Source organism: Ambystoma mexicanum, chromosome 4q (assembly GCF_040938575.1).
Source record: "Ambystoma mexicanum isolate Mex_15411 chromosome 4q, UKY_AmexF1_1, whole genome shotgun sequence".
Classification (NCBI taxonomy): Eukaryota; Metazoa; Chordata; class Amphibia; order Caudata; family Ambystomatidae; genus Ambystoma; species Ambystoma mexicanum.
This window is the reverse complement of record NC_090928.1, coordinates 393,744,477-393,772,410: the sequence shown is the minus strand read 5'-3', so window position 1 is coordinate 393,772,410 and position 27,934 is coordinate 393,744,477. Positions and strand designations below refer to the sequence as shown.

At 48.5% G+C, this 27,934-nt stretch overlaps 1 protein-coding gene across 1 annotated transcript in view; it reads right to left on the bottom strand.

The window, feature by feature from the left end:
• MTR (5-methyltetrahydrofolate-homocysteine methyltransferase) overlaps positions 1 to 27,934 on the bottom strand; it is a 1,960,411-nt gene that overhangs the window by 304,129 nt on the left and 1,628,348 nt on the right. The window lies entirely within an intron of this gene.

Genomic DNA, 27,934 nt, shown 5'->3' with positions numbered 1-27,934 from the left:
AAGTACCTTTTTTTGCTTTTTTCCCCACAGGAAGATTCTTTGTGGGATCTCAACTTCTTCGATGAGGGAGCGCGCTCAAGGGGTCTGCTGTGCCTGGCTGAGGCATAACTATGTACAAAGGCCAAGTCAAAGGCCCCCGGCACCCCCAACCAACCAGGCCACTAACCTTTAGTGGCAGTCCTTGCGGGTCCTGTATGAGAATGACTGGCAAATGGTGCAGCTGGTCAAATCGTGGTCCGGGTACAGGCAGTAGAGACACTTTTCATTAAGATCTTCAATGTAAGTCGAATACGGCCACAGGGAATTGGTGGAATACGTTTAAGAAGTGATTTGGGTAGAGCCAAATTCCTTGAAGGCCTCCAGGGATAAATGGAGAAGATCGTTTGAACAGGATGTGGAATTCCAATTGAAAGGGATAAGGCTGCAAATGGGGAGGGGGGGAGGGGAGTCATTCAAGTAGGGCTACTTTGAAATGATATAGAGAAATGTGGGATCAACTGAACTTATCGAGGGCTAAAAGGGCTGAGAAGAGTCTGCTTAATAGGAGGGAACCTTTTTTACGAACTAGTGACAGAATGGGGACATGTTGAAACCTTTTGAACCTTTCTATGGTTCCCTATATTAATCTGATCACCCTTGGGAAGGACCCCAAAGAGACTATTTGGACTCTATTCAGCTGAAGACACTGTGGAACGAAGACAGAGAATTTTTGATGGGGCTATCCTAGAAGAAGTTAATACCGCCATTAGTAAATTCGCCCTGAATAAAGCACCAGTTTCCGGCCGCATTTTATAAACAAACGCTGATCGGTACTTGCCCTCAGGTTAACATCTTTATATAACTTGTTTGGGACAGTCAGGGGGTATATCAACATTAATGGATCAAGCAAACTTTGTTCTGTTCCCAAAGGCTAACAAAGATCCCACGCTATGCAGTTCGTATCGCCCTATTGCCCTCATTAACAGTGGCGCTAAAATTTTAAACTAAGATATTGGCAACTAGATTGGAGGGCCTGCTCCCAGATCGCATACATCCCGCTCAAGCCGGATTTATTAAATTTCATCAAACATTTGATAAAGATTTTTCCACGAATCACCTCGTAGAAAAAAATATCCAAACGCAAGACACCCGGCCTATTACTCTTGCTTGATGGCAAAAAGGCGTTTGATAGGGTTCAGTGGTATTTCTCTTCCACACTATGAATCGTATTGGGATTCGGGAGTAGGTTTCTATAAAGGGTACGAGACTATCGCTCACCCAAAATAAGACTTTCAGTGAATGGCCAACTTTCGCAACAGATTCACCTGGATGAGAGACGAAACAGGGTTGTTCACTCTTGGTGTTATTATATATCATCCTTGGAACCGTTTTTGCAGCGGTTGAGGGAGTCTCCTAAAATGCACGGTATAATGTACAGAGGTGACTAGCATAAGGTGATGGCCTTTGCCGACATGTTGCTGGCTCTCTCGGACACAGTCACCACGCCTACTGAGGTGGTGGAAGAGGCTTTTGGCAAGGTGGCTGGATTAAAAATAAATATAAATCAGTCAGAAATTTTTAATCTGTCTCTGACAGGGGAATTGTTAGCGAGGGAGCAGGATTGTTCTTTGTTTCAGTGGGCTAGGGATGGCATCAGTTATTTGGGTGTTACCATCAGTGTTAAACCTGAGGGTCTTTACCTTCCTACTCAAGGAGGATCTTCTACACAGGAGGCCAAGGGAGGTCCATCGCTATTGGATCCAAACCATGGGGGTGGACGAGCGGGGGGAGCATCACCTGGGTGGAGCATCCTTTGGGATTGGGAAGGGATTGCCCGAAGGCAAGACATGGTACCCCCCTTTTTGCAATAACCCCCTAACCGACATTCCCTCCTATTACATGACCGCAGAAGGTCCCCGATTAGCCTTTGACAAAACCTCCCTGCGGTGCTAAAACACGGCAGTGGGTCAAAATGGATAGAGTGGTGGTAGGTTTCCCCATTAGCTGATGTGTTATGGCTTGCTAAAGCAGATAGACCAGGAAGTATGCAGGCTTGTCAAATTACTGCATTGATGAAAAATATATGGGATGACTTCTTGAAAAGTAAAAGGTATCTCGTCAATACCTGCCCCATTCACACCCTTGTTTCACAACCCAGTTCTCCCCGGAAATGGCGGAGGAACTCCTTAAGATTCTGGAGAGAGGCGGGGTGTTCACTGTTAAAGGCTAGTATGCATGAACAGGAGGTAAAGTCTTTCAAACAGTCTAAACTAAGCTTTGACCTGGGGGAAGGCGATCGACTTAGTTACTACCAATTGTGTCACTGGGTATCACATCTACACAGTAAATTGGCTGTCGATAGGCAATTGACTCCGTTTAAAAAATACATTATCACCCAATCGGGGGGCAAAACATCTGGTGTGGTCTCTATTCAAAATTATTACGGAAAAGCCTGGGAACGTGACATGGCCCTATATGGGCAAGTGGGAAGGGGTGTTTGGTCACTGTATTGTTAAGGAGGATGGGGAATTTCTCTGTGGTAATATACCCAAATTGATCAGATCCATCCAAATATAGGAAATCTGGTACAAAGTACTGATCCAATGGCACTTTACCCAGGCGAGTTTACAGAAGATGTTTCTAGATGCAACAATTTAAGATTGGGCCCACATTTGCGGACATGTCCGATTACTCAACCATTTTGGGAAGGGGTGATGTTCTCAATTAATAAAATGCTCAAAGTGAATTTTCCTCTATGAATGAAGACTTACCTGTTGGGTCTTTGAGACAGGGAAGCAGCGCAGCAAAAAGTAGATCACAATTCAAAGTATATGTGACATTAGTTTTGGCAGCCATCCTACTAGTGGCCAGGAACTGGAAAAACAAGGCAGCCCAAACGGTACACAAATGGTTGCAAACTGGAAAATGTGAAGTTTAGACAAGATTGGGGCTTGGCGTCACTGTACATACGCAGTCAATTTCAGTATCCGTTATGTCTGCAAAATCTGAACATCTTGGATATATTGTAAACTGTCTAAGTCCTATGTTTAAGGTCATGAAACGGTTTACCTGGAGTGTATTTTAAATTTCAGTTCTCCAGTTGGGGGGGAGGAGTACGAGGGACTAGTCAGGGGTAAGGGGTGGTTGTGGGGTGCTGTATTGTTGGATATGGAACAATGTCAATAAACAACATTTTGAAAAAAGACCCTCGATGGAAACGTTTTTGAATTTACAAGTCGAGAAGTTCTTGAATAGGCTTTTCTTCCTTGTGTCTCATCTCCACAGACTCCTGAATGCCTCCGATGGCAGATGGGAACTCCAGAGGCAATGGAATGGGACAAAACTTCACCACCGTAGTAGACATGCAATGCAGCAACAAACCGAAAGATTTGATGGAAAAAAAAACGAGTGAATAATAAACAAAAAAGCGTTCAATTTCTAGAAGAGAAAATTCTCGAGGATTCTCAACACTTAAAGTGCTGTAAAACATATGAAGATGGCCTCCAGGGGTGGAGCTAAAGGGGCCTGTTTAAATGGATGTGGGCAGTATGACCCAAAAAATGACTATAATAGAGCACTAAAGTGATAAGCATTTAAGAAATGTAAAGGTAAACTGCTTTACAGTTACCGTGTATTCCCAGGCTGATGACAGGGAATATTCCAGAGCATGTGAATCCATGAAAGATCGAATGTTGGATAATGGATTCCTTTCCCCTAAGAATTCCTCGTCTATAACAGACTCCCAAAGCAGCACAACAATCTGGAGAAGGGAGTTGAGCAAGAATACCATCTAAACCAGAAAAAACTAGAGGACGGCCTACCAAAACTGGTGTACTGGCCTGAAAGGGAATACAAGCAGCAATGCTTAGCAGATGTCCAGGACAGGGACTTGTGAGAAACCTGAAGGTGTCTCACCCGCTAGTCCCCAGGGGTCTGTCATCCAGGTGGCCAGGACACGGCCATCGCTATTGGATCCAGGTCCTGGGGGTGGACAAATGCGGGAAGATCACCTGGATGAGGGGTCTTCGGTGAGTGGAAGTGGGACACCGAGAGGTGAAATGCAGTATCCCCTTCCTTATAACACCTTTTCCCCATTCTACCAGGTAGGATACATAGAAACTCAACCCCCGACCCCTTTTTTCCGACATGAACACTTTCTCACAGACAGTTCATCGTGAACAACAACGGAATAACACCAGAGCCGTATACCTGACATGTCCTAACAAAAGGGTCAGGCAGAGTCAGGCAATTACTGATTATTTCACACACCGGACTTCCATCACACTTCCCCACACTGATTAAAGGCAGAGCACGAAAGCACACTCTGAGCAAGGCATAACGCACGAGGAAGCAGCAATACTGGGATGGCAGTTTAAACCGAGGACAAAGGTGGTGAGACCAGAGAGGACTACAAGGAGGGAGTTACCTTTGGCCCTTTCAATAAAGAATCGCGACTTGCAAGAAGCCTCAAGGAAAAGAAACATAAGACTGGGAATTGCAGCATATGAACTGTGTAGTGTGTGTCAGAGGTAAACATGGCACTCCGGCATTGATAGCCAATGCGGGGAGAAGCGATTGTCACTGTGGTACTGTCCTTGACTCCGACAGCAAAGCAACGCCAGCGAGTACAGCACAGCCGGTGAGTTGGAGAAACTGATAGCAGACCGGACTATGTTATGCTCAAGGTTGCAAGCGGCAACATTGTATGAAGGAGAACTTGTGTACAATTAAACTTTATGATACCGAAATAGGTACCAGATACAAAGTGATCTGGCGCCACGTGGGTACCCACTCGAAGTTCTTGGTTTCGTACCCCCTGAGCGGGTAAGATTTATTTAACTGTGAAATCGAAGTGGTCCTGCAGCAGGTTAAGTTGAATCCTGTGCACAATCGAAAGTCTTCGACTGTCTGTAAACTGAAATTGTTCTGAGCCCGGCTGAGGGGGACTAATTGTAGAAAAAGGGCGCTGAGCCCGGAAGAGGGGGATGCAGGCTCAAATACACTCTATAAGATGTCTTTTTAGTCACAGCCCTACCAGCACAAACCCCAGCGTAACCAATGAAAAGAAGGTAATCTTTCCTAGCATCTCTTCTTCGAGAGACATAGTAGCCGAGAGCCTGCATCGGGTCTAGCCGATGAAACAGTTACCCTGCCTTAGAATGATGAGGAGGAGGAGGAGGAAAAACACATGAAGATGGATCTTTTGAGAGAGATGAAAACCCAAGAACACCTTTGGAACAAAAGAGGGTCTCACTCTCAAAGTCACCTCCTCTTTAGAGAAAACCAAATAGGGAGGTTTAACAAATGCCTGCAGTTCACACACGCATCTCACACAAGTGATGGCAACAAGGAAAATCACCCTAAGGGTGAGCAATCTAACAGAACAGGAATGGAGGGGCTCAAACAGAGATCCAATAAGGAATGTCAAAACCAAATTTAAATCCCACACAGGAACCAAAATCTGGCGTGGAGGAAGCTGATTACACAAAACCTACAAAAACTGCAGGACCGCGCAGATGGGGAAAAACTAGCCCTGTCCCAGGGACCTCCTGAAAACCAATATAGCAGCGAGGTATCCCTTTACAGGGCCAATCTGCAAGCCTGCTTGGGCAAAGGACAGCAAAAAATCCAAAACAGGGGATAACTTACAGGATAAGGGGCCCAGATCCCTCTACCGGCACCGAGCCAAAAATCTACACCACCTGCAGGCATTAATAGACTTTGTGGCGGGTTTCCAAGCTAAGAGCAGTACACGAAGGACATTGCCCGACAAGTCCCAGTTCTTTTATCTCAGCCCTCCATCATGAAGTTTCATGCTGCTGATGCTCTGGTGGAGAACCCGGACCTCCGATTAGGTGAGCAACAGGCGCAATCTCCCTAGGAATTCCAGCGGAATTACAGGGATCGGCAGGAACGCATAAAGGAGATAGTAACAGCCAGTGCGTCCGTGAGAGTACTCCGGATGAGGAAATCCTCTTCGCAGAACTCCTCACTCCCCCTGTTCATACTGGAAGCAAAGAGGTCCACTTGAGGAGTTCTCCAGCAGGAGAATATGTCCTCCAGAACTTCCTGGCAGAGATCCCACTTGTGGGAGGCCCAAGTCTTTCTGCTCACAACATTCGTTGTGACATTCTCTTTTCCGGCCAGATGGGCAGCCATCCGAGAGATGCCATTTTCCAGAACCACAGTTGTATTGCTTTTCTGAATAGGGAGAAGGACCCCACACCAATTCACTTGTTAAGGGAGTGCACGGCACTCGGTTTTCCATTAGGACCAACAGAGTCTGGTGTCTCAGAGGGGAGGAAAGCGACCAGGGCCAGTTGTTCGCCCTCACCTCCAACAAGTTGATGCATACCTGAGACTCAGCTGGATATCACAGTGGGCTCAACGTAAGATACAACAAGTGAGCATGCCAACCGGTCAATAGATACGTCTGAGTCCACCGTCTCCTTGGGCAAGGGATGACGAAACAACGTGCCTCTAAGCAAGTTGCCTTGCACGGCCCACCATGCAAGATCCTGAGCAACCGAGTCTGAAACCTTTAAGAGGTCCGACATGTGGCCCTGAAAGTATGACCAATAGCAACAGAGAAGCCACAGAAGGGATCTCATGCGCAGCCTCGCCTCCAGTGACACTAAGATGCAGGAGACCATGAGGCCCAGAAAGGCAGAGGCCAGGACTAGTTCCTAGGACTGGAAGGTATTGACCATCTAAAAGACGTTTGCCACTCAGTCCTCAGGCAGGAATGCCCTGCCCAGGCGAGCATCCAAGACTGCTCCAAGTGTCTAAGATGAAACTTTTGGAAGATCAGGGAAAAGCCCAAGCTATGCAATAGAGTACGTTCGGAGAAGGTGCTCCAACACTAGATCTGGAAAGTGGGCTCGGACGAACCAGTAGTCCAGATATCGGAAGACATGATGCTCTAGCCCCTGAGGTCAATCACCATCACTGCCAACAGCTTGGTGAAAATCCTGGGAGCCGAAGAAAAACAGAAAGGCAGGACGCTGAACTGGTAGTGATGCTGGCCAACCACGAACCTCAGGTACTTCCTTTTTCTCAAATGAATCAACACGTAAAAGATGGCATCCTGAAGGTCAAATAATACTACCCAGTCCTGCAGATCGAGGGCTTGCAGGATCTGGACTAGTGTCACCACCTTGAACTTGTCCTTGCGCAGGAACAAATTCAGATCCAGAATGGGATGCACGCCCTTTTGCTCTTTTGGCACCAGAAAATAGGCATAGTACCATCCTTTGCCTTGTTCTGAGTGCGGTTCCAGTTCTATTGCGCTCTTCCAAAGAAGCTGACAGACATCCTCCAAGAGAATGGGATCAAGAGGAAAGGTGCTGGTGTAAGGCTTGTGGTCTTGAAGACACTGCACAAAAGGAAGACATTAACTCTGCTGAATTACCTGCAAGACTCAAGCATCAGACGTGGTCTTGGCCCATTCCGTGCTGTAGAGGTAAAGTCTACCCTCCAAGGGAGCACCATGGCAGAAAGCCTCACAGAGGGTTGGCCCCTTGAGGTGCTGCAGGGACGTTGGCTGAAGCTGCCACTCCTCTGGGGGCACTGTGACGAATCCTTAGATGTCGTCACTTCTCAGGGAGCCCCTCCTATGAGGCCAGGGAGGTGGGGCCGTTACCTGATAGTCCCTGATCGACAGCGGGGGTACCTGGGGGAGGTGGTCCTTACAGGGGGAGACTCCCCCTCTGGGGACAAGGATGACCATCTAGGGAGAACGAAGTATGACATCCCTCACCAAAAACCCTACTCACCTCCGTACCCCATATTCCCCAAGGCGGGGGAGTGTGATACCAAGTAACCAGTTCAATAATTAAAGGTTAGAAGGACTAAAGAAAGAGGAACACGGATTGGAAAGCTGTAAGGAAGGAGAACGCGGACGGAGACACCACAAGGAGGCAGTCCACAAGGAAGTGTCCTGTCCTGTTGGGGAGAGCAGCTGATGTCCAGGCGGGAGAGGAAAGCGTGGAACAGTAGCCGGGGAAAAGCAGAGCACGTCGGGAAGATGCTGAACGAGTTCTCCATTTGCCACGAGAAGACGAACCAAATCCTGAAGGAAGAAAGGCAAACCAGCGCCACGACTGCAGCGGAGACCAGGTGCACCCCGAGTGCTGGAAGTCCCAGCGCAATATATAAACCCCAGAAGAGGGGAGATACAAAAGAGCCAGAGGGATCAAAGGTGTCATGATGCCTACCTCCAAGGAGCCAGGTCCGACCCAGCAACCCCAGAGGCAGGCATCATTTCCCCCAGGGGAGTGCCAGCGGGCCCAAGCTGGGGCCCTTTGGACGCAGTCCTGGCGCCTTAGGCGCCAGGCTCATGTTGGACCCCTGTCCTGGCGCCTTTGGCGCCAGGCTCATAAAGCTAGACATGTGTTCAAGTGTTTTAATGTGCACTTACCTGATGCAGACCATGCTGCCACATTCAGGCCCTCTTGAGGCCTGAATGGAACTACTTTACCTGTGGGATTACTTTCCACCCGGGTGTGGTCGGGGAAGGATACATACCTGATCGGAGGAAGGATACACACTTGGAACTTCTTCCAAAGCTATTTAAACCACACCCGATCAGCAACTCACGCTTCGCGTTGTTCTGCTCCTCGCAGCTGGACGCTCACCGTGTCAGCTCCTGCATCTGGACCTCAGCCACGCCTGTCAGAATCCTGTGTCACCTGCAAAAGGAGACAAAAGACCTTACCTGCTAAATCAGCACCACAGAGACATCACACCGACGATCCTGAAAAGGAAGACAACATTTTAAAAGCATTTCGCTACGATCGCTGCAGCGCTGCATTTCACTCACCTTTCTTGGACACCAACATCTTCAGCAGCGATCATCCGGATCCACAGCCACTTCCCAGAACCTAGAGAGAAAGACAAGAACAAGGTGAGAGAAGGAAGGGAATAGGAGAAGCTCAGTTTCCTTCTAAGTCTTACCTGTTGGGTCATTCCCATTTCATTTCGGGTCTTGCCGCTTCCAGGCATCCGGACCCCGGCCCCTATGGGGAAAAAAGACAAAGACATTGAATGAGCGAATGCAAGACATTACCCGAGCGCTCATCCAGAACTTACCTGTCATTTACTGGAACTGCACGTTTCACTTCGGGTCGGCGCCATATCTCCGGCATTCCGAACCCCGGCCCCTAAGGGGAAAAAGACAACGAACATTATTATTAAGCTTGGACTTTTGGACTTGCAACAGAACTTTTACAGAGCCTTACCTGAATAGTCAAGCTTACCTGAACTCCCATCAATCCTCAATCCAGTGAAGTAACTGGGTTTCAACGCGCCCCTGCATCAGAAGCAGGATGGAGAGCTCATCTCTCCTGACCCTAAGGTGAGACTTCACAGGGTATCGTGGAGGGTTGGAAGAGAGTGGGAGGCTTGAGCATAACTCAGTCAGTAGGTAATACTCCCTTTTCACGCACAGGGGAATATTCCTGCGAGCCGGAGAAGCCAGAGTAGAGGGGCCCTTCCTGTCCATCTTCAGAGTCCTGCGCTTCACCATCAAAGAAGCATCAGCACTCGAAGCCAGACCTGCGCCTCCGTGGGAATCAGGTGAGCGTTACAAAAGGGAGCCACACACAGGCTAGGGTGCTTCTACTAGGACCCAGTAACGTCAGGAAAGTAGGAAACAATCAGAGACAGGTCTGGGACCCCGTACCCATGGAAAAGGAGTAATATAAGCCATCTTCTTTGTGGCAGTACCTGGAAGGAGAGTGAACCAGGTCTGCCTAAGCCTGAAGAGGGGGAAGCCCGGGTCTGGAACCCTGTGAACTGTGGAACTAAAGTCAGAGAAAGGACAGAGGAAGGGAGTCATTCTCCCCTGGAGTTGTGAACTGTAAATACCAAGAGTGTGAACTGTGAAACCAAATATTACCAGGGAAAAAGAGTCATTCTCCCTGGGTTTGTGAAACTGGGAAGTCAAGAGACCAGGTGAAGGGATTAATTCTCTTGGTAACCAAGGCCAGGGGAAGGGAGTCATTGTCCCTGTTGAGGAACATGCAACCAGAACTGTGCTTTTAAGTCCAGGAGGAGGTAGTCATTCTCCTCGACCAGGAACATTGGCACAATCTTTAGTTTAGGTTTAAGTGTAAGTGACAGAGATGGGGACGTTTTTACACAGGACTGTGGACTTCTTAAGTTACAAAAAAATCCCGACAGACCCATTAGTACTTTAGTTGAGGCAGGGAAACCCCTCATAGATGTAGGGAAAGATAGGTGTTCTCTTTATTGTTATACTGAATAGAAGTATATAGCAATCACTGTGCTACCTGTAGGTCAGTCTCTTCTGCCTGCACCCTTACAGAACCTCTACCTACCTCTACCCCTCTGGAATCAACTGGGCTGCAGTCTTCTCAGGGTGTCCTGGCCGCGACACCTCTGGGTATAGATGCATGAAGGACAAAAACCTCGTCCTCTTGCTGAAGATACAGAGAGCCGATACACAGCTAGGGCCAAGGACTTTGCTGTGGCCTTTGATGACTGAAATTTCTGGAAGGCATCATCAGCCTATGCCCCAAACAGATTATGGCCATCATAGGCATGTCCAGAAGCTTAGCCTGCAAAGCATGTACGTAGCCAGACGTTCTAATCCACAAGTGGCACATGAGCACCACACTTGTGACCATGGACCTGCCCACAGTCACTCGTGCCCAGCCCAGATTGCAAAATCTGGTGGGAAGCTTCCCCGCCATCTGCTACCATAGATAGGAAGCCGTACCTCATCTCCCCCTCAGGGATATGCCCAGCCCTATTTGCCACAACAGACCATAGGCCAAAAGAACATTTTGCCAAGGTGCAAAAAGCGTTCACGATGTGAATGGCGAGGTTGCCCGATGAAAACACCTTCCCTTTCCCCAAGCATCCAGTCTCTTACTTTCCCCGTGAGGTGGAAGAGAGGGGAACATGGAAAACTTCACATTGACAGTCACAGCCTGCACCACCAAGCTCTCTGTGGAGCCATGAATGGACAGAAAAACCTTTAGAGGGAGCAGTAAAATGCTTCCTGGCCAGGTCCCCGTCAACTGCTAAAGTCAAGCAGGTTTCTCTGAAACCTCCAGTACCGGGGCTTCTACTGGCACATTGAAAGGCAATAGGGTTTCCCTTTTGGGTCCCTCTTACAGTATGTCAGTTAATTCAAACAGAATTATTGGTTTAGACAGTGCAGAGGACCCCGGGGTATCTGCCATCAACCTCTCGAAGGAGACCTGATGCTTACCGGTGGTAGAGCCTGGAATAATATCCAGCTTTGTGGAAGTATCTAGGCCACTGCCTCTTTGAGGTCTGAGGCCAGCCCCTGGACCTCCTCAAAGAATTCCTCCTGGAAACAGAGTGTTCAAACCCAAAGGCACTTGGTCCTCCTCGTCATCATAGATGTCACACATCTTCGAGGTACAGGGTTTAAAACGGGAGAGGAGCATTGTAAAGACTGGAGGGGATATCTGTACCTATGCCCACTATATGCTAGGGTAAAGGCACAGAACACCCCAGCCAAGGCTCTCAATTTGGTAGCAATGGACTAGCAGCCAGGTTTAAGCCTTCAAGCGGTGATGCAGGCTGGTTCTTAAGTACAGTGTTTGCCCAAAGCCCCCCGCAAAGGAATGTCCACACACTGTTAGGTGATAACACATCCTTTTAAAAATATAAAATAAGGTTCAGTAATATACATACATTCAAATTATAAGACTTTTGTACTTTGACAATACTTATTCAAAAAATGGCAAATATGTATACTCTATGTGGTACCACACAATACTTAAATTCAATAATAGATGCACTAACACAGGCAAGTGAATTCTTAAGTGTGGTGTAACATAGATGTGGGAAGAAAGGCAGGTTACTTATGAACATTGGCAAAATGCTTCCTTTAGAATAGATACACAATTCTGTGTGAGCATCTCCCCACCTGTGTGTCATGCAGCGCCCATGAAACTCTGGCAAAGGTGGACGTTTCTGCATTGAGCAACGTTGTTATTCTACAGAGCGGATGCTGCAGTCTATTCCTCACCCAAGATGGCCTCTGCACAAATAACGCACCGTGCCTTAGGAACGGTGCGTTGTATCCGTCTCCTTGGACCTCGCCGCTGTGCTCTGCAGTTTCCCCTTGAATTGCTTAGCGTTAGCCTTCTCTACCATCTCTCGGCCGGTAGTCACTTCTGCTCTTCGTTTCTGTACCATCGTCTTTACTTTGCTTCTCCTGCTTGTGGCGGATAATCTTTCTCCCGGCATCTCGCTTGTCGGCTTTCACACCACTTGCAAGTGTGCGTTCTGAATTCGGCATCTCTGTCGAGCTGATCTTTTGTTCTCCGGCTCGCGTTCAGTCTTTTCAACTGATATTCTAACTGTTCTTTGTCTGTTCTGTCTCGCACTCTTGTGGTCTGTTTTCGCATTACTTCATGCTCAATCTAACCTGTCCTTGTTTCCTCTACTCACCTTGCTCGTTCTATAGCCATTTCATACTCTGTCATCCGCGTCTGTTTCCGCTCAGGGTGCAGGCGATCCTCCATTAAGTCTGTACCCTGCACGGAGCCTGGTCTCTGCTACCTTCAAGCATGGGGGTTACACTCCTACACCATACCCCAGATACTTAAATCTGTGAGGGGAATTTCACTTACCTATCTTGAGGCCTGTTTTCACTGCGTTGAGAGGAATAGTGTGAATCCATCCCACGCTTGTACCACCAGAGGAAGACACTTGGACACTCAAAGACTTGACAAAAGACCCTGTCATCGAAGACCCACCAGCAAGACTTTCATTTACCACCTCCAGGAATTTTTGAGGCCCAAAGGCTTTTTCCCTGGTTCAGGGGGCATACTCCTCTGGGTTCCCTTTGGCTTGGATTACTCTCTGGTCAATGTGGCCTCTGTGGGACCGCATCCTTACCTTCATGATAAGAAAGAAAAGAAGACAAAAGAAAAGAAACCCAAGGAAGCTAAGAGGACAAGAAGGAAGAAGTCATCGGAGACCCGAGACAGTTCCTCAGAGGACCCAGGTCAGGAGGAATCTCGGGAGGGTCCACCGGTGCATAACACTGGGCAACCTGTAATGGAAAAGTTAGGGTGCAACTTATCTTGTCTTTTACAGCTGTGAGACAGGCATGGTATCAAGAGACACACAGACACAAAAGGGTTTGTTTTAAAACACGTATTTACTAAAATTCTGGGGTTGGTGTAATGCCTAAATGGCCCTAAATGCCAAATAAATAAATAAACTCTAAAAGGGACAGTTCCCTTAACTGATGTTTCTAATGGCCGTCGTTGTCTAGTAGTCCAAAACAAAAGTCTGTTTGTGTCTAAACCTACGCTTGCCCTCACTCTTTCAATAACAATGTCATAGGAAATCTTTTGAAAAGAAATATGGTGGTTCAACAAAAATGGAAAACCAAAGCTGGTTTCAGGTGGTCTTCGCACCAGGTGCAATTTGGTCAATGTGACAAAAAAACAGTTCAATCAACAGAGCTGTTTGAAAGACCTTCTCCACAGGCCCTTACAGTGAATTCAAATATCTTTGGTGTCCTTGAGGTTTCCTTCCTTAAGCTTCAGCGTATTCAAGTTTCAAATGCCACAAAAGAAATTAACAGTTCTTCTTGAAGCACCTCAGGGTTCCCTTCACCACGCTTCAATCATTTCAACACTTTAAAGTAAACCAATAAGTCTCCAACTTGAATGGGCCTCTTAGAGTTCCCTTCCCTAAGCTCAGGCCCCTTCCAGGTTTCAAAACACAAAGTCAGTTCTATCACGATGCACTTTGCTTTCCTCAATAGGCCTCTCAGGGTTCTCTTTCCCAAGCTCAAGCAGCTTCCAGTTTACAACACAAAACACAATATATCAGTTCCTTTTTGGTTTCACAGGCCACCCTTCCCCAAGCTTAGGCCCCTCTAGTTCCAAACACAAGTTTAGCTGGTCAGGATGTGATTTTCCTTACATACAGTCTTTCCTCTCATGGGGTAGAATCAGAGGCTTTCGAAAACGCCAGGCTCTTTGCTTTTCCACAGCACAACCACTCTGATCCTTTGCCCCTCTCTTTGTTCCTTACTCTTGTTTTCCTTTGCACTTTTTATCTTCAGGTGCTTCCTGAACCACTTTCATCTATTCCATTACTTTTGTTGTGCACACTTGCACTATCCTTTATTCCTTTTCTCTGTTGTGCCCATTGCACGCTTCTTTCACTCTCGTGTGCACCCCTGCACTTGTTTCCATCTTTGACAGTTCACCTCTTTAACCTATTTTCACAGGCTTCTGGCCCACTATCCACTCGTATCACTTTATTGGCCAACTTTATTTCAATTGTTATTTCACAAACGTGAGTCACCCTGCTCACACTGTTAATTGTATCTTTCCATTGTTGAAATCTTTCCTTCAAGTCCAATTTAACATACATACAAACACAGTCCTCTTTCTTACGTGTTTGTAGTATATTGTGCTCTTCACAAGTCGGCTTTGCAATGCTCTCAGACTCGCTGGGCTGAATTCTGCGCTTCAGCCCCACGACGACTCTTTGTTCCGAAGTTAGGGTCTCACCGCCTGCCCCTCAGCCACTCCTGGGCTATCTCTCCAGCCCAGAGGAACAAGCATTAGAGTTCATAGGTTCTGCTGGGGACCAGTACGCCTTTCGGCTCCCATGCAAAGAGTCCAATGAAGTCAGCGGGTGGCTCAGAAGTGCAGATAGATGGGACTGTAGGATTGCAGATACAGACCCTTAAGTGCTGGGGAGCCCGGAGGCAGTGCAAGGGCAACTGGACATGCAGGAGTCTGGGCCAGAGTTCAGAGGGTGACCAGTGCACGGAGCAGTGAGGTGCATCAGCAGAGGAGAGTAAGAGAGAAAGCAGAAGTGAAAAGGAAGGTCTTGAGTTGCTTCCGGAACCTGAGGTGGATCTGCTCAAGTTTGAGAGAGGCAGGGAGGCTGTTCCAGAGGGAGGCCCCAGCAGAGGAGATAGATCTGCCCCGAATACACTGCTTGGAGAAGCGTCTCACCCTCAGAGTGTTAGAGGTGGATGAGCAGAGAGCTCGAGAAGGAAGATGTTTTGGAAGAGAAAGTTGGAGGTAGAGCGGTCCCAGGCCCCAGAAAGCCTTGTGGATGATGCAGAGGGTCTTGAAGTTGACCCTTGCAGCCACGGGGAGCCAGTGAAGATATGATATTGCATTTATAACGCACCTATACACAAGTTTTTCAAGGGCGACGAGGCAAGACAGGGGAAACAGAGAGGAGACGGACAATGATCCTACTAGTCCAGGTGTCATTCAGATCGCGCAAGTGCATGGGAAGGGGAAGGAGGAAAGTGCAAGGGGGTAAAGGGAAGGGGACAGCACGGTACATGGGGTAATAAAATAAATAACGAAGTAAAAGTACGGCCAGCAGGTGGCAAGTGCAAGGGTACGTGCAGACATCAGGTTTCAAGTGCTGGTAGTGGGACTGTAGGGATACAGAAAAACAGTCACCAAGTACTGGGATTTGCCAGGAAGGCAGTGCAGGAGTGCGACTGGCAGGGGATGGGACCTGGGCCCGAGATCAGAGGGTGGCCAGGTAACCAGTGCTGCTTCAGTATCAGCCAGGAGGTCAGCAGGGGAGAGAAGGAGAAAAAGCAGAAGCAAAGAGAAAGGTTTTGAGGTGCTTCCGGAACCGGAGATGGTTCTCCTCAAGTTTCAGGGAGACAGGGAGGCTGTTCCAGAGATAAGCCTCAGCCGAAGAAAGATCTACCACCAACTTGTTGCTTGGAGAAGCGACTGACCCTGAGGGAGTTGGAGGCGGATGAGCGGAGACCTCGAGAAGGAAGATTTTTAGGAAGAGAGAGTTGAAGGTATTCAGGCCCCAGACCCCAGTAGGCCTTATGGATAATGCAAAGGGTTTTGAACTTAATCCTTGCAGCCACTGGGAGCCAGTGCAGAGATTTCAGTCCTGGAGAGATACGAGTTGCAGAGGGCGGAGAGCAGAAGCGGGCAGATTTAGAAAGAGGCTGTTGCAATAGTCCAGCCTAGAGAGAACCAGAGCTCTGGAGATAGTGATTTTCTGGGGGAAGGAGAGGAAAGGAAGAATACCTCTGAGGAGGTGCAGCTGGTAGTGTGACTTCTTAGAGACGTCAAATATGTGAGGGGAGAAGGAGAGTGTGGAGTCGAAGATGACCTTGAGGTTTTTAGCCTCACAGGTGGGAGTAGGAAGAGGGCCAAGAGACGCCGGCCAGAGAGTGACAGGGAAGGAGGGGGCGGCTGTGCCGATGAGTAGAATCTCGGTCTTACTGGCATTAAGGCAGAGATCATTGGCGGCACACCACTCCTGGATGGGGGACAGTGAGAGATGAGAGAGGGAGAAGAGATGGCTGAGGGTAGCCAGAAAATAAATGGAGTGTCATCCGCATAGCACTGAAAGTTGGGGCAGAGCGCAGCAATGCGGTGGGCAAGAAGTGCCAGGTATTGGTTGAACAGCCATGGAGAGAGGTTAGACCCCTGGGGAACACCACAGGTGGAGATAGAGATAGAGGAGAGGAAGGACCCAAGTTGAACCTGGGAGGGTCGATCAGAGAGGAAAGAAGTCAGCCACCCCAAGGCCTTACCAGTGATCCCCAGGTTATCACGGATACGGTTGAACAGGATGGCATGATTGACCGTGTCAAAGGCAGAAGAGAGATTAAGTAAGATGAGGACACAGCGGGTGTTGGAATCAAGGTGTGAGTGCAGGTCTTCACAGATATTCAGGAGAGCAGATTTCAGAGCTGGAGAGATACAATCCCTGGGCTTGAGGCCAAGGACAAGTATTACAGTCCTGTTCTGGATAAGTTGTAAAGGTCGAAGAGCAGAGGCAGGAAGATTTAGAAAGAGGCTGTTGCAATAGACCAGCCTAGAGAGGACCAGAGCTCTGGAGACAGTGAGCTTCTGGGGGAAAGTGAGAAAAGGAAGAATACCTCTAAGGAGGTGCAATTGATAGTTTGACTTCTTAGAGATGTGAGGAGAGAAGGAGAGGGTGGAGTCGAAGATGACACCAAGGTTCTTAGCCTCACAGGAATGAGCAGGAAGTGGGCCCAGAGTGGGCAGCCAGAGAGAGGTAGGAAAGGAGGTAGTGGATGTCCCAATGAGGAGGATCTCAGTCTTACTGGCATTAAGACAGAGATCATTGGCGGCTTACCACTCTTGAATTGCGTCCAGACAATCTGGTATGAGAGAAGAAGCAGAGATGGCGGAGGGGAGCCTGAAAGAGCAGAGTGTCATCCGCATAACATTGAAAATTGGAGCAGAAAGTAGCGATGCGGTGGGCAAGAGGTGCCAGGTAGTGGTTTAAGAGCCAGGGAGAGAGGTTAGTCCCCTGGGGAACACCGCTAGCAGAGAGAGAGATAGAAGAGAGGAAAGACCAAAGTTGGACCTGAGAAGGTCGGTCGATGAGAAAGGAGGTCAACCAGGCCAGGGCCTGATCAGTAATACCAAGGTTGTCCCAGAGACAATTGAGCAGGATTGCATGGTTGACCGTGTCAAAAGCAGAGGATAGATCAAGGAGAGTGAGGACAGAAGGCAGATTAGAGTCAAGATTGTAGAGCAAGTATTCACAGGTGTTCAGGAGAGCATTTTCTGTGCTTCTAGCAGCTTTGAAGCCAGACTGGTGGTCATGGAGGCAACCAACAGATTCAGTATGTAGATTAAGCTTGGAGATGGCCAGCTTTTCCAAGAGTTTGCCCAGGAAAGGAGCGATGGAGATCGAGCGATAGTTAGGTGGGGAGTAAGGATCAACCTACATCCAAGCCTGCTGAGACGCAGGCTTGGATGTAGGATCTCTTCTTAGAGAGGACTGTCTGTACTGCCTTTGGAGCAGGCGGAAGGCCCATTTGTCAGGGGGGTGCGCCCAAGGCTCTCCACTTCCTCTTCGCTGCCCGACACTTGTGTTTAAGGGTGGCAAGGTTGGAATTGTTCAAGGGCTTCAAGTGGCTCCTCATGACAGGGGCAAGGACATCCAGAGTGTTCGAAATAGAGAGATGAAGGTTAGAGAGTGCTTTGTCAGGGTGTGAGTCAGCCAAAGGTGCAGGAGGAGGAGAGCAAGTAGCAGCAAAAGCCTCAACTGGCACATGCTTCATGGGTCGGATGACCGAGAAGGTAGGTGGCAGTGCTGCAGTCGGCTTGACCTGTGGGTAAGAGAGAGGTGGGAAGAAAGGAGAAAGTGATCACTCCAAGAGAGAGGAGTGGTGAGAGGGTTAGCGAAGGGGAGGTCTGCGGAGATAAGAACATCCAGGGTGTGCCCTGCAGAGTGAGTCAGGCCAGAGGGAAGAATAGAGAGAGAAAGAGAAAGAGAGAAGGTTGCGAAAGAGTCCTGAAGAAGGGCTGGTAGCATCCAGGTGGATGTTCAAGTCTCTGGAGGAGGAGAAGTTGGGAGGTAGAGGAAAGGAGCGAGGAGGAGAGGTCAGACCACTCAGAGAGGAAGAGGGCGACATGTAGATAGGCCGACAGTGAGAGAGGCCAGGCGAGATGGAGAGCCTGCAGACCAGGCATTCAAAGGAGGAGTAGTGCTGCATTGAATGATAGAAGCAGGGATCCACTCTGGGAAAATCAAGGCTACACCCCCTGCCGTGACAGTGGGTTCTGGGTTCAGAGAGGATCTTTTAGCCATCGGGAAGGAGAGGGTCTAAACTCGTTGACAGAACTGACCGTGAACAGACATATATCCTTAAATCTATAATACCCGTCTAGACCAACATATCAACAAATGAAGCTTCATGTATTGAGAACTCAAAGCCGAACAAGCATTGTTGCGATTAAAACAGGGCTATTATGAACACAGCAATAGGCCTAGGCCTGGAGAACTTCTAGCTAACCTTATGAGAACACAAGCAGGGAAAATCTTCATCATAGAGCATTAGATGGGAGAGGGAGGAAAAGGGCGGTAAGAGCAAAACCTTTTTTCATGAATTCTTTTCAAATCCTTATTCTGAGGAGTCAGAAATGAAAGACAGACACAAAGTTGTAATTTTCTCAACATCAGACATTTTTATTAAAACAAAAGGGATGGATGAAGGCCCCTTTGTCCCAATCCTAAGGAGAGTTTCCCTACCTAGGCAAGTAAAACAAAGATCAGTCTGTGTCAAGTCGTCAAAGCGTCTGAACTATCCTTGTGTCCAAAACATTCTAATCTGACCCTCGCACTAGAAATGTTCAAATAAGGGTATTTACATTTTTAATTGTTCATTTGGAACACACTTAATACCACTGAGTGGTTTCTAAGCCCAGGATCGGGATTCAAACCTGTTTTGCGCTGCGTTGTCTTGTTAACAAGACAAACACGTTGCCCCTGAGCTATCCTTCCTCCCCTAAAAGGAAATATCTTAAAATGTATACTTGGCAAAAGGTGTACATAATCAAAACAAATAAATCAATCTAATAGAAGTAATTTTCTCCGTGGAGAACTCCTTGGATCCAGAGGGGGTGTAATTGACCTCGACTCTGCCGGTCGGTCTTGCTCGGAGCTCGATAGTCGGCTCTGGACGGGACATCAGGCGACGTATATATACTCTGTCACAACGTCCCACATCTCGGTTTCCCACTTTTTTCCCTGAGCTTGCCACGCTGCATAGGAAAACAGAGAGCTAATAACTGGCTAAAAAGCACATACGAAGTTAAAAACAACAATAAGCTTCCAGCGGAAGGAAAAACCTTGTGAAGAGACCACAATAAGTAGCGTGTAGTATATTTTTTTTGCAAAGAAGCAGCTTGAAAGACAGAAAATGGTCATCCTAGGACCATTACCAAGTCTCAACACAAGAGAAGATGCGCGCCAACTGACAACTTTCTGAGCAGGGATGGACAGTAGGGGAAATGAGGAATCTGCAGTAGAAGAATCCATAAAAAGAACCTTTCTACAGCAGATTCCTCATCTGACAGACTCCCAAAGCAGTAGGGCAAAGGAGGCGGCAGAATGTTATACCACAGATTTTGCAGCTCTGCCCTGCCAAAGCGTGCATCAGCTACGCAGGCAACATCTAAACTATAGTGTTTAGTAAAGGTATGAAGTGAACACTATATTTCTGCATGACAAATATCCATAACCGGGACCCCCCCATTTGAAGGGCAGTTGATGCAGCAACCCCTCTAGTCGAGTGAGGCCTGATGCCTGACGGCAGCTCCCTGCCTGTGCATTGGTAACACTCCGCTATGCAGAATAAGATTCAACGGGACAATGTTTGTTTCGTTATTGCCAAACCCTTTTGAGCTAAAGAGAAAGCTACAAAGAGTTGGTCAGTTTGTCTGAATTCAGATGTCCATGCGACATAGAAGCTTAGGGCCCACTTGGGATCGAGCCGATGGAACCGCTCCTCTTCCTTAGAAGGGTGCGGTGGCGGATAGAAGACTGGGAGGTCTATGGACTGCGACAGATTAAATTCGGACACTACCCCTGCTACTAAAAATGCTGTCTTTAAAGAAAGTCGTCGCAAAGAGCAAGTGTGCACAGGCTCGAAAGGAGCTGCCATCAAAAAATGATTAAGGTCCCAATCTGGGACATCAACGGGAGTTGACGGAAAATTATTGAGAAGGTCCTGCAGGAATTGTGCCATTACCAGGATCGCAAAATAGGAACTTTGATCAGGGGACCTCTTGAACACAGACAAGGCTGCCAAATATCCTTCAAATGTGGTGACATGAAGGACTGCTGAGGCCAGTGACAGAAGGAACTCCATCACTGTAGTTGTGGGGCAAGAGATGGGGTCAATCTCGTGCTCCCTGCACCGTGCCTCAAATCTTCTTCATTTGCACACTGGTAGCAGTAAAGACACACACAACTGATCACAGTTCAAGGGTGTTTATTAAACTGGATATGCAGGTTGAAAACACGCCTAATCTAAGCCTAATGTTAAAATGGGAGCAAGTTACCACCATCAAATGAAAATAAGGCAGTCCTAGTGGCATCTTGTCAAATAAAGGGCCTATACTAAAAGAAAATGATTGGCAAACCTTACTACTAGATACAAACACAGTGTGGGATAATGTTCACACCAAAGAAAGAAATGTTCACAAATACGTCCGGATGTGGCAGCCGGGGTCTTCCTTCCCCACGTTTTGGGCATGGGACAAGACAGGACTACGAAGCATAGCAAAAGCTCGAGACAACAATTCCTTTCTCAGGCATCAGGATCTTCGGTAGATAAGTCTCTGGCCTCGGAGGACCTGATGCGTTCAAAATAATAAACACAAGTTCCTTTCTGTATGTCCTTTGGGTGATGACTTTTCACTCCTGGATCCCGCTCCTTCCGGGCTCCCACCCACAAACAGTTCCTAGCATTATCAGGACCTTTGGTGGTTAACTTTCTTGCTTCTGAGGTCCTGATAGATTCAAAATAACAAACAAAACCTGCACTTGGGGTGGATCATTATTCACCCCTGGGTCCCTCTCTTCCAGGCCCACAGCCCTCTCTAATATCAGCCTCCCTCCGTCGGGTTCACTCTGGCTTGTATTCAAAAACGATTTCTCAGTTGCATTCACTTGTCAATGGGGTGCTGGCTTTTCACCCCTGGATCACCCTCTTCCGGGCTCAGGACCCTCTCGAATGTTAGCTTCCCTCCGTCGGGTTCACTACGGCTTATTCCCAAACAATCTCAACTGTTGCATTCACAAGTTTCAATGTCTTTTTACGCAACGCACTGTGGACATCGCTCTGTCGGGTTCTCCTTTGTCAACACACTGTTCATCGGGACTTTAGGCTTCGACCCTTTCCATCGGTATCTCTCCATCAGGTTGACTCTTGCCAACTTTTGCCATACATACAATTTCTTCTACTTTCTTACGATGCAGAATTCACTTCCCTTAGCTTTACACTCTTCTGCCAGTCAAAGACTTTCAACTGTACAGAGGATTTTGCTAGACCACTGTATGACCACTTTGACCCTTTTCTAGCCCCATTGCCAAGGCCTTCTGGTAAAGGTAGTTTCAACAATAGGGTAATCCACCAGAGTTTCTCGAGTGAGCACACGTGTGGTGCCGAACTCCTGAGCAGCCGGTTTTCCCCTCTCATTTTAACAGTTCTTTGTACTTTTCTTCAATTAGACGTTTGCTACTTTTGTTCAACACAGTTCGGTTTCTTATCGTCTCTCCTTTCGACTCACCGGCTGTGATGAACCGCTTGGCTTTTCTTGTCTCTGTAGTCAAGGCCGGTACCACAGTGGATAGCGTCTCTCCCTGGCTTGGTTATCAGCAGAGGAGGGCCCTGTGTACCATTGAAATCTGCTGCAACACACGCTGGCTATTGTTCACGGTCTTACAATTCCTTCCACAGAGGCTATGCGGGCTTGGGCCAAAAAGGGCAAGGTCGCTTCTTACCTTGTCACCCCTACAGTTCTCCCGGCCTTCTCCTCCTCTCGAACTGCCATACTTGGATAGGTGAGTTGTTGTGCGGACTGCCTTGCGCGTCCTGTGCTCTCGTGCTCCACATTTTATCCCTTTGGGGATGGGAAAGGGCTATCAGGTGTGTGCGATTCTGGTCAATTGCCCAACTTTGCCTGACCATTGTATTGGGACATATCAGGTAAACAGCTCTGGTGTAAGTCCGTTGTCTGTCAAGGTGTGCAAAGGTGCTTGTGAGGAAAAAGAGGGGGGGCAGTGTTTCGGAATATCCTATGTGGTAGGATGGGGAAAAGGTGTTGGAAGAAGGGGATACTGCGTCTCACCCGTCTGTGTCCCACGTCCACTCCCTGAGGACCCCCTGACCCCCATCCAGGTGATCCCCCCCCTTCACTGGTCCACCCCCAGTAACTGAAACCAACAGAGATGGCTGTGTCCTGGCCACCTGGATGACAGATCCCTGGGGACTAGTAAGGGAGACACCTTCAGGTTTCTCACAACGCGTAAAAAGATCTTGTAGATGCAGTGCGCAGCCAGCAACACCTTGAGCACCTCCTCAGAGAGGTCCTAGTCATATCTCATCCTCTCAAGAGCCATGCATGTAGATTGAGCAACTCCAGACTCGGGTGAAGCACCCAGCCCTCCGAATGAGGTTAGGAGGCACGCCCTCCTCGCCCAGAACGGGGTGATTAGGATCATGGCCGCTGAAAACCTCTTGAGTCCACTAGCTCACCATTTGCTGGGAATTCCCTCTAGCTAAACTGTCTGCACTTCCTGTTGGACTATGTGGAAAACAGCTGAGAGAAGACCTCCTCTGGGACTTCCTGTCACACTTCCAACTCGTGCAAGACCATGCTCTGCCTGCTCAGAGCATCCGACAAACTGTTCTCTGTCCTCGCCAGAGGAACTGCCGAGACGGAGATCCAATTCTCCAATAACCAAAGCCACAGCTGCATCGTCTCTCTGAAGAGGGGGGCAGGAGTGCATGCCACTTTGCTTGTTCAGGTAGTGCATGGCCACTGTGTTGTCCGTCAGGATCAGGACATGCTTTCCTTCCAGAGATGGAGCGAACACGCTCAGGGATAACCTAATGGCTTGCAAACTCCAGCCTGTTGATGTGCCACTAGGCTTCCGTTGCTGACCAAAGGGCGTTCATCTTCAAGTCCTCGCAGTGAGCACCTCAACCCTTCAGAGATGCATCCGTGATCACTCGGGCCTGAGGCCAAGGAGGCCAGAAGGGTTCCCCACCATGAGATTGCTGCGGTCTGCACACCAGTCGAGGTTGTTGACCACTTGACTGGACACCTTGAGGGGATCCGAAAGGGCTCCGAGGTGCTGTGACCATTGACTCCTTAGGAGCTACTGTAGGGATCTCATGCGCAGCCTGGCCTCTGGCACTAGAAAAATACAGGAGGCCATGAGACCCAAGAGGCGGAGGAAGGAAGCCGATGGTAATGTGGCGTGGTTCCGGAACAAGTACACCATCTGTGCCAAGCTGTTGACTCTCTCCTCGGGAGGAAAGGCCTTCCCTACCCAGGTATATAGGACTGTTTGGATGAACTGGAGTCTTTGGACTGGCATCACATGGGACTTCAAGTTCAGGGAGAAGCCCAGCCTGTGCAGTAACAGGCAGGTGTCCTCCAGATGAGACGAAACCTGCCCCGCCGACTTGCCTCGATCAACCAGTTGTCCAGGTATGGAATACATGGACCCCAGATCTCCTGAAGTGAGCCGCGACAACCGCCATGAGCTTGGTGAGGACCCTTGGAGCAGAGGTCAGCACAAAAGGGAAGCACCTTGAACTGCTAGTGCTTGTTCCCTATGAGAAACATCCGGAAGTTCCTGTGCTTTCAATGAATCAGCACGTTGAAAGAAGCGTCCTGTAGATCTATTGACACCAGCCAGTCCTGAAGTTCTAGAGAGAGGAGAATTTCTCTCAACGTAACCACCCTGAACTTGTTTTTCCTCAGGAACTTGTTCAAGGACCTGCGGTGCAGAATGGGATGGAGGTCTACTCCCTTCTTGGGCACCAGGGAGTACCAGGAATACCAACTCGATCCTCTCTGCTCGGGCGGTGCCTCTTCCACTGCACCCTTCAACAACAGGGCTCTCAGTTCTTCCTGGAGCCCCTGTCCCAGATGAATTGGAAGATCTGGGGGCCTGTCAGTGGTTTTCTTAAGAAGGGAAGACAGTAACCCTACCGAACAAGCTGTAGGGCCCTGGCATCAGAGGTGATCCCCTACCACTGAGACCAATGCTCTGCCAACCGTCCACCAACCGGTAAGTTGTGAGAAGGAAATCAAAGTGGCTTAGGAGGCGGGGTTGCTTCTGGCGTTGCTTGTTGGCCCTTAAAAGCACCCATACCGCTTCCGGGGCACAAGAAATAATTCTGTCCTTGCCTGGCCGGTGGGAGCTGCACTTCTTCTGTCATAAGGTGTATATCGCCTGTAGCCTCTGGCCCTGGAGACGAAGCTGAATGCAGGTTTGGCAGGCTGTGCAGCCATGCCTAATGATTTTGCAGCAATTTTCAATTCCTTACATTTCTCCACGGATACGTCGGCTTTCTGGCTGAACAGGAATTCACCCTCGAAGGGCATGTAATGTAACTTCTTTTGGACAATAGGCGATAAGCCTGAAGACCTCAAATAGGCCTACCTCTGAAGCGTTATAGCCGATGCCATTGAACGGCCCACACAGTCGGCCACATCCAGGCCAGTTCGCAGCCGCCCACATCTTTCCCATCCTCCACCAGCTGTAAGAGGCCCTCAAGCAGCTCCCCCTTAAGGGATGTACTGCGCAGCATTCGCCACTGTCGTCCAGAGACCGAGTATTTGGCAAGACCACTAGCCATGTTTGTGGCCTTGAGAGCCATGCTGCCTGATGTAAAAACCTTTTTGGCCATGGTATCAATTTTCTTAGCTTCTCTCTCAGTTGGCAGATTGGAAGTGGAAGAAGCTGATCTGGATGAGACTATCAGCTTGAATGACAAGTCCTTCCAGGGAAGGGTGAGAGGAGAGGAATGAAGGGTCACCCCTCTTGCCAGCCTTTATTTCCCAGTCATGGTGGAGATGAAGGGGAACTGGGCAAGGATGCTGCCACAGAGAGGACACATGATCAGCAATTGCTGGATTCGGAAGCATGTTGCATTCTGTAACTGGACCTTCGACCATTATATCGGTCGGGACATACCCTGGTACTGGCACTGCTGAAGATTGCAAACTCAAAGTGTCAATCACCCTTTCCACCAATAGCCCTGAACTTGGCATGGTTATGTGCATAGGGCTGTCTTAGCTGCAACTCAAGGTCTGGTGAAGTATCCAAACAGCTGGACAAGTTCCAGAAGTCTGGTCGTTGAAGACGCCACCTGTTCTCATAAAAATGGGGTCAACATCTCTGTGGTCATCTGCATCATCGGCGCAAAAAATGGTTGACCGTGCCAAAAAAAAAAAAATCGCAGCATGAGAGAGGAGTGAAGGATTTCTTGCTGAGCGTCAGCGCAGAGGGCTTGTCCTTCGGTGCCGATAGTGTGGCTGTCGAAGTCGACCGAGGCTGTGATGCTAGAACGCTGGCACCTTGAAATTCGCTGGAAGGACCGAGCATCGAGGGCCTCGCCGACTCCTTCGGCGTTAAGCTCAAAGATTTTCCTGACATCGATGGCATTGGCACTGGGGCTCGTGAGGGGTCGGTAAAACCGAACACTGCTTTTGGGTCGAGGCCTGTTTTTATCGGGGAGTGGAGGGGGTCACCCGTGCATGCAGTGGCATGTTTCCTAAACATGTGTAGCATGGAGGTTTTGAAATCCTCCCACTCTTGTCGAGTGGTAGGCTCAGCTGATGGTTTACCTCCATCCGTCGACTAATCCGAGTCCCGACAATGGCGGTGGCACATCTTTTGCAGGATGAGAAAGAGTGGCTCCTCGAATGGGACGGTTTCTTCTTTCGCCCATGTACTTTTTTGGGGGGTAACCCCCTCAGTCTCAGCCTCCAAGGACCGGACCGTTAACCGAGCCAGAGATTTAGCAGGCGGTTGGCCTAGAGCAAGCTTTGCAGCCCGATCGAGCAAAGATTCCGGTTGCATTTTGGTGCTGAACGCAAATCCCTCCATGTCATGACCTGTGCCGAGGCACCAGAGGCATAACTCATGCGGGTCGGTAACGACTATTTTGATGTGGCAGTCAGTTCACTGCTTGATTCCCAGAACCCGGGCAACGGACATCTTGCATCAAGAAAAACATTATTTTTTGACAAAAACTTCAGTTGCCCTGTTATACTCCAATGCCATGTATCTTGCTATAAACTGAGTGGATTACCTGGTATACGTTCCTGCCAGAAATCACCTTTTTGGGTTAGGTAGATCCCCTGGTATACTTCTCTGCCAGGTAGCTCCCCCTCAAATATTCACTGCCTGGTGTGTTCCTTTCATCAGGAGTACTTCTTCAGTTTAATATCTTCAGGATTACATGGTATACTGGCCTGCCATGAATCCCCTCTTTGGGTTATGTAGATTTCCTGGTTTAATTCTCTGCCAGGTAGCTCCCCCGCAAACTTTCACTTGCCTGCCGTATTGCTTTCACCAGGACTACTTCTCTGATTCAATGTCTAAATACTAGACTGTATACTTTACTGTGTTTCTATTTGCTTGAGGTGTAACTTGTTCCAACATTAATAACCCATATATGGGGACTTGTTCAAGTTCGGCTGCTGTGCTCATTTCTTTACCATTAACTTTCTTAGGATACTTCCTCCAACTTTCCCCATATTGGCATCCCATATAAGGAGACTTGTTCAAGTTCTGCTTTTACACTTAATTTGTTCGCTATTCAAATATTTGTATATGTTTTGTTGGCTTAAATGACCGTTGGTAAACCCGGGGTCCCCTATGGCTTTGGGTGGACTCACCAGTGTTTTGTAGTGTTCCTGACCCGTGGCACGTTGTTGCGATGAAGCTTCCTCCCTGGAGCAGCCTCAGTTACTCTGCAGACCTTCCTCGGGTTCTCCCCGCAGCTTCCAGCTCACCCGCTGGCTTCTCTCTGCAACAGGGATCAAAGACTGCTGCCACTTGAGGTGACTGTGTCTCTGGTTGCCCTGTTGCCAGTGTTTTGTCAGTCCTCCAGCGATCCTTGCCGCTTCTCTCCTGGTCTCGCACTGTGCTCATAAGCAGCTCGGATGATTGCGAGCTGCTTTCTGGATTGGTCTTTCTTCTCGATCTCTACCAGTGTGGTCCTCTCGCGTACTACTTTCTTCTCCTGCTCTTTCCGCAGTTCGAGTGCGGACAGAATTTTTGAATGTGCTTGTGATCTTGCAAACAGCTAGTCTGCTCATTCAGATTGGAGTTTCCTACAATCTGCATGAACTCCTCACTCCTCTTCCTCGTCTCAGTATCAGAGGCCTTATGGGAGTTGGAGTTCACAATGTCTAAAAATCCTACAGTGATTGTGTTCAGAACTTTCACTTAAGAAAACATTAGAAACAGGAGATGTTAGGTTTGTGTTAGATATGTGTGAGGCATGAATCATTGCCCATCCCCAATCCCAGCAAAACAATCATGGAACGAGAAACCAAACTAGTAAAATGTATATGGGCAGGAGGGGCACCCAGAGTCAACAAACACACCCAATTACAAAAGTCACCTT